Source organism: Oncorhynchus tshawytscha, linkage group LG28 (genome assembly GCF_018296145.1).
Source record: "Oncorhynchus tshawytscha isolate Ot180627B linkage group LG28, Otsh_v2.0, whole genome shotgun sequence".
Lineage (NCBI taxonomy): Eukaryota > Metazoa > Chordata > Actinopteri > Salmoniformes > Salmonidae > Oncorhynchus > Oncorhynchus tshawytscha.
Window position 1 is genome coordinate 11,440,879 of NC_056456.1, and position 5,746 is coordinate 11,446,624.

The following is a 5,746-nucleotide window of genomic DNA, read 5'->3' on the forward strand; positions in this document are numbered from 1 at the left end:
TCTTCAAAGGGTTCGCCTATGGGGACAGCCGAATAACCCTTTTAGGTCCTAGATAGCACCTTTTTTTCTAAGAGTGTACTGTAAAAGTTTTGCTGAGGATAAAGTTGGATATTGAAAACTTTTTTCATTACATTTCTATTTGTTTCCATAGTTACCAACTAAAGTTAATCTGCATCATATTCTTACATTTAAAATAGATCAAGCAATGGCAAAAACAAATCTACATCAAACATTGTAGCACATCCGCATACATTAATTGTTTCATAATTCACCCACGGAAATTACATGCATAGAAATACTGGGAGTGTATAAAGGCCCATTGTTGTATTTGATTAATGATTAATAAGAGTGGTGTGATGGCATAGCTCCTCATCAAGGACCTCTGAGCAAAGAAGGCGATCTGGAGCATTGTGGCCCTCTCGAAGAATCATGTGATGATTCAGATCTGATGTGAAGAAAATCAGCGCATTACAACTTTATCAATTTGAGATTTAATAAGCAAACTACAAAAGGACATTCTTGAAGAAACTTTGTGGACTCAGCTGGCTAAAAGTATTTCCATGGAACTAGTTGAATAATTTTGTTGCAGTTATATAGCTTCGGGATGTCTTTAACAAATAGCAACTTGCTCATATACATACTTTGCGTCCTTCTCCAACACATTTCTGGTCTTTCCAGAGGGCCCGCAAAAATCAACCTCCTGAGTTTTCTGGCTTTTCATTACACTAACTGTAGGCATAAAAGACAACAAACAAAAAACCTAACGATTGGCATAATGTGGGCATGCAGGACACAACATAACAGTAACACTCAGTAAAATATCTTTAACAGTCAGAATCTACTAAAAGTGGTAGCAAAGGCATGTCTGCTCCTCTGCCCCTTCATATCGAAGTGGGACATGAATTCATTGGTCATCAATCTGAAACATTTTAAGAAAGAGGAAATCTAAATTAGAGAGTGGTTGGATAATGAAAAAATTAACTCCTCTCTATATGGTAAAGTGTTGCTTAATCGTCCCTAATACATGTTGTAATATTCAAACAACTTTTTTTATAAACACACCACTCCATCAAATCAATTCATACATCAGCTGATATCTCAAAGTGCTGTACAGAAACCCAGCCTAAAACCCCAAACAGCAAGCAACGCAGGTGTTGAAGCACGTTGGCTAGAAAAAACTCCCTAGAAAGGCCAAAACCTAGGAAGAAACCTAGAGAGGAACCAGGCTATGAGGGGTAGCCAGTCCTCTTCTGGCTGTGGAAATTATAACAGAACATGGTGGTCTGATGTTCAAATTTTCATAAATGACCAGCATGGTCAAATAATAGGTCTGGGACAGGTAGCACATCCGGTGAACAGGTCAGGATTCCATAGCCGAAACTGAAACTGGAGCAGCAGCACGGCCAGGTGGACTGGGGACAGCAAGGAGTCATCATGCCAGGTAGTCCTGAGGCATGGTCCTAGGGCTCAGGTCCTCCGAGAGAGAGAAAGAAAGAGAGAAAGAGAGAATTAGAGAGAGCATACTTAAATTCACACAGGACACCGGATAAGACAGGAGAAGTACTCCAGATAAAACAAACTGACCCTAGCCACCCGACACATAAACTACTGCAGCATAAATGTAACGTTCGTCATAGGTGGAAGAAGAGGAGGACCAATGCTCAGCGTGGTAAAAGTCCATATTCTTTAATAAAGTAATTGAACACTGAAACAATAAATAAAATGACAAATGAACAGTCCTGAATGGTGCTGGAAAAAACACTGAACAGAAAATAATCCCCCACAACACAAACGTGAAACCAGGCTACCTAAGTATGGTTCTCAATCAGGGACAACGATTGACAGCTGCCTCTGATTGAGAACCATACCAGGCCAAACACAGAAATCCCAAATCATAGAAAAAAGAACATAGACAACCCACCCAACTCACGCCCTGACCATACTAAAACAAAGTCATAACAAAAGAACTAAGGTCAGAACGTGACAATAAATACTGGAGGCTGAGACGGGAGGTGTGTGACACTGTGCCCCATCCGATGATACCCCCGGACAGGGCCAAACAGGAAGGATATAACCCCACCCACTTTGCCAAAGCACAGCCCCCACACCCCTAGAGGGATATCTTCAACTACCAACTTTATTTATTTATTTAAATTTGACCCCTTTTTCTCCCCAATTTCGTGGTATCCAATTGTTAGTAGCTACTATATTGTCTCATCGCTACAACCCCCGTACGGGCTCGAGAGAGACGAAGATTGAAAGTCATGCGTCCTCCGATACACAACCCAACCAAGCCGCACTGCTTCTTAACACAGCGCGCATCCAACCCGGAGGCCAGCCGCACCAATGTGTCAGGGGAAACACCGTGCACCTGGCAACCTTGGTTAGCGTGCACTGCGCCCAGCCCACCACAGGAGTCGCTGGTGCACGATGAGACAAGGATATCCCTACCGGCCAAACCCTCCCTAACCCGGACGACGCTAGGCCAATTGTGTGTCGCCCCACGTAACCTCCCGGTCGCGGCCGGTTACGACAGAGCCTGAGCGCGAACCCAGGGTCTCTGGTGGCACAGCTGCCGCTGCAGTACAGCACCATTAGCCACTGCGACACCCGGGAGGCCCCCACTTAAGAATCTAATCTATTCAACCAACAATTTACCATCCTGAGACATGGGCGAGTATAGCCCACAAACATCTCCGCCACGGCACAACCCAAGGGGGAGGCGCCAACCCAGACAGGAAGATCACATCAGTGACTCAACCCACTCAAGTGACGCACCCCTCCTAGGGACGGCATGAAAGAGCACCAGTAAGCCAGTGACTCAGCCCCATTAATAGAGTTAGAGGCAGAGAATCCCAGTGGAAAGAGGGGAACCGGCCAGGCAGAGACAGCAAGGGCGGTTCATTGCTCCAGAGCCTTTCACCTTCACACTCCTGGGCCAGACTACACTCAATCATATGACCCACAGAAGAGATGAGTCTTCAGTAAAGACTTAAAGGTTGAGACCGAGTTTGCATCTCTCACATGGGTAGGCAGACCATTCCATAAAAATGGAGCTCTATAGGAGAAAGCCCTGCCTCCAGCTGTTTGCTTAGAAATTCTAGGGACAATTAGGAGGCCTGCGTCTTGTGACTGTAGCGTACGTGTAGGTATGTACGGCAGGACCAAATCAGAGAGATAGGTAGGAGCAAGCCCATGTAATGCTTTGTAGGTTAGCAGTAAAACCTTGATATCAGCCCTTGCCTTGACAGGAAGCCAGTGTAGGGAGGCTAGCACTGGAGTAATATGATAATTTTTTTTGGTTCTAGTCAGGATTCTAGCAGCCGTATTTAACACTAACTGAAGTTTATTTAGTGCTTTATCCGGGTAGCCGGAAAGTAGAGCATTGCAGTAGTCTAACCTAGAAGTAACAAAAGCATGGATTAATTTTTCTGCATCATTTTTGGACAGAAAGTGTCCGATTTTTGCAATGTTACGTAGATGGAAAAAAGCTGTCCTTGAAGCAGTCTTGATATGTTCATCAAAAGAGAGATTAGGGTCCAGAGTAATGCCGAGGTCCTTCACAGTTTTATTTGAGCCGACTGTATAACCATTAAGATTAATTGTCAGATTCAACAGAAGATCACTTTGTTTCTTGGGACCTAGAACAAGCATCTCTGTTTTGTCCGAGTTTAAAAGTAGAAAGTTTGCAGCCATCCACTTCCTTATGTCTGAAACACAGGCTTCTAGCGAGGGCAATTTTGGGGCTTCAACATGTTTCATTGAAATGTACAGCTGTGTGTCATCCGCATAGCAGTGAAAGTTGACATTATGTATTCGAATGACATCCCCAAGAGGTAAAATATATAGTGAAAACAATGGTGATCCTAAAACGGAACCTTGAAGAACACCGAAATTTACAGTTGATTTGTCAGAGGACAAACCATTCACAGAGACAAACTGATATCTTTCCGACAGATAAAGATATTTTCTGGGTCAAGGTTTGGCTTTTTCAAGAGAGGCTTTACTACTGCCACTTTTAGTGAGTTTGGTACACATCTGGTGGATAGAGAGCAGTTTATTATGTTCAACATAGGAGGGCCAAGCACAGGAAGCAGCTCTTTCCGTAGTTTAGTTGGAATAGGTTCCAGTATGCAGCTTGAAGGTTTAGAGGCCATGATTATTTTCATCATTGTGTCAAGGGATATAGTACTAAAACACTTGATTGTCTCTCTTGATCTTAGGTCCTGGCAGAGTTGTGCAGACTCAGGACAACTGAGCTTTGAAGGAATACGCAGATTTAAAGAGGAGTCCGTAATTTGCTTTCTAATAATCATGATCTTTTCCTCAAAGTTCATGAATTTATCACTGCTGAAGTGAAAGCCATCCTCACTTGGGGAATGCTGCGTTTTAGTTAGCTTTGCGACAGTATCAAAAATACATTTAGGGTTGTTCTTATCTTCCTCAATTAAGTTGGAAAAATAGGATGATCGAGCAGCAGTAAGGGCTTTTCGATACTGCACGGTACTGTCTTTCCAAGCTAGTCGGAAGACTTCCAGTTTGGTGTGGCGCCATTTCTGTTCCAATTTTCTGGAAGCTTGCTTCAGAGCTCGGGTATTTTCTGTATACCAGGGAGCTAATTTCTTATGAGTAATGTTTTTAGTTTTTAGGGGTGCAACTGCATCTAGGGTATTGCGCAATGTTAAATTGAGTTCCTCAGTTAGGTGGTTAACTGATTTTTGTCCTCTGGCGTCCTTGGGTAGGCAGAGGGAGTCTGGAAGGGCGTCAAGGAATCTTTGTGTTGTCTGTGAATTTATAGCACGACTTTTGATGCTCCTTGGTTGGGGTCTGAGCAGATTATTTGTTGCAATTGCAAACTAAATAAAATGGTGGTCCGATAGTCCAGGATTATGAGGAAAAACATTAAGATCCACAACATTTATTCCATGGGACAAAACTAGGTCCAGAGTATGACTGTGACAATGAGTAGGTCCAGAGACATGTAAGACAAAACCCACTGAGTCGATGATGGCTCCGAAAGCCTTTTGGAGTGGATCTGTGGACTTTTCCATGTGAATATTAAAGTCACCAAAAATTTGAATATTATCTGCTATGACTACAAGCTCCGATAGGAATTCAGGGAACTTAATGAGGAACGCTGTATATGGCCCAGGAGGCCTGTAAACAGTAGCTAAAAGTGATTGAGTAGGCTGCATAGATTTCATGACTAGAAGCTCAAAAGACGAAAACGTCATTTTTTTTTTTGTAAATTGAAATTTGCTATCGTAAATATTAGCAACACCTCCGCCTTTGCGGGATGCACGGGGGATATGGTCACTAGTGTAACCAGGAGGTGAGGCCTCATTTAACACAGTAAATTGATCAGGCTTAAGCCATGTTTCAGTCAGGCCAATCACATCAAGATTATGATCAGTGATTAGTTCATTGACTATAATTGCCTTTGAAGTAAGGGATCTAACATTAAGTAGCCCTATTTTAAGATGTGAGGTATCACGATCTCTTTCAATAATGACAGGAATGGAGGAGGTCTTTATCCTAGTGAGATTGCTAAGGCGAACACTGCCATGTTTAGTTTTGCCCAACCCAGGTCGAGGCACAGACACGGTCTCAATGGGGATAGCTGAGCTGACTACACTGACTGTGTTAGTGGCAGACTCCACTAAGCTGGCAGGCTGGCTAACAGCCTGCTGCCTGGCCTACACCCTATTTCATTGTGGAGCTAGAGGAGTTAGAGCCCTGTCACCAA